This window comes from Grampus griseus, assembly GCF_964374135.1.
Source record: "Grampus griseus genome assembly, chromosome: 14".
NCBI classification, from domain to species: domain Eukaryota; kingdom Metazoa; phylum Chordata; class Mammalia; order Artiodactyla; family Delphinidae; genus Grampus; species Grampus griseus.
Genome location: NC_139008.1, coordinates 65,027,802 through 65,029,436, shown reverse-complemented (window position 1 = coordinate 65,029,436; position 1,635 = coordinate 65,027,802).

The window sequence follows — 1,635 nt, the reverse complement described above, 5'->3', positions numbered from 1 at the left end:
GATCATGGTTTTCTATTTTACATATTGGATCATTTCATGAGATTTCATTCAAAGAAAGGGTTCATGGCTAAAAACAATTGCGAATCTAGTTTGTTTTTCTCATACAGTTGGAGAAACAGCTAAACATAAAAGACTCCAGGGGTTGATAATTGAATCTCCCTTCCTTTCAAAGTTCCCATTTTCTGGAGGGTGTTATAAATGTATTTGTTAGTTCTTTCTGGGGGGGGAGGGATTTTCATTTTTTACTTTTTATTTGAAGTATAGTTGACTTACAAAATTACATAAGTTCCAGGTGTACAACATAGTGATTAGATATTTTTATACATTACAAAATGATCACCACGATAAGCCTAGCTACCATCTGTCACCATACAAAGTTATTACAGTATTACTGACTATATTCCCTGTGCTGTACATTACATCCCTGTGACTTATTTATTTTATAACTGGAATTTTGTACCTCTTAATCTCCCTCACGTATTTCATTCTTCCCCCCACCCCACCACCCCTCTGGCAACCACCAGTTTGAGTTTGTTTCTATTTTGTTATGTTTGTTCATTTGTTTTGTTTTTTTATGTTTCACATAAGTGAAATCATATGGTATTTGTCTTTCTCTGACTTTCTTCCCTTAACATAATATCATCTAGGTCCATCCATATTTTTACAGAGGGCAAGATTTCATTCTTTTTTGTGGCTGAGTAAATATTCCACTGCGTGTGCACACGTGTGTGTGTGTGTGTGTGTGTGTGTACACAAACCACATCTTTTTTATTTTCAACATCTTTATTGGAGTATAATTGCTCTACAGTGGTGCGTTAGCTTCTGCTGTACAACAAAGTGAATCAGCCATACGTATACACATATTCCCATATCCCCTCCCTCTTGGGTCTCCCTCCCACCCTCCCTATCCCTCCCCTCTAGGTGGTCACAAAGCACCAAGCTGATCTCCCTGTGCTATGCAGCTGCTTCCCACCAGCCATCCATTCTACATTTGGTAGTGTATATATGTCCATGCCACTCTCTCACTTCGTCCAAACCACATCTTTATCCATTCATCTATTGGTGGACATTTAGGTTGCTTTCATATCTTGACTATTGTAAGTAATGCTGCAATGAACATAGGCATGCATAATCTTTTCAAATTAGTGTTTTTGTTTATTTCAAATAAATGCCAGAAATGGAATCGCTGGATCTTATGGTAGTTCTATTTTTATTTTTTTGAGGAATCTCCTTACTGTTTTCCACAGTGGCTGCATCAATTTACATTCCCACCAACAGTGCACAGGGGATCCCTTTTCTCCACATCCTCGCCCACACTTGTTATTTGTTGTCTTTTTGATGATAGCCATTCTGACAGGTGTGAGGTAATATCTCATTGTGTTTTGATTTGCATTTCCTGATGATCAGTGATGGTGAGCATCTTTTCATGTGTTTGTTGGTTATCTGTATGTCTTCTTTAGAAAAATGTCTATTCAGGTTCTCTTTCCATTATTTAATTGGGTTGTTTGTTTGTTTTGGCTTTATATTCATTTAATGTTCATGTATTATTGAATACATACAAAAGATTATATATTCTTTTTTTGAATTTTATTTTATTTTTTTATGTAGCAGGTTCTTATTAGTTATCTATTTTAT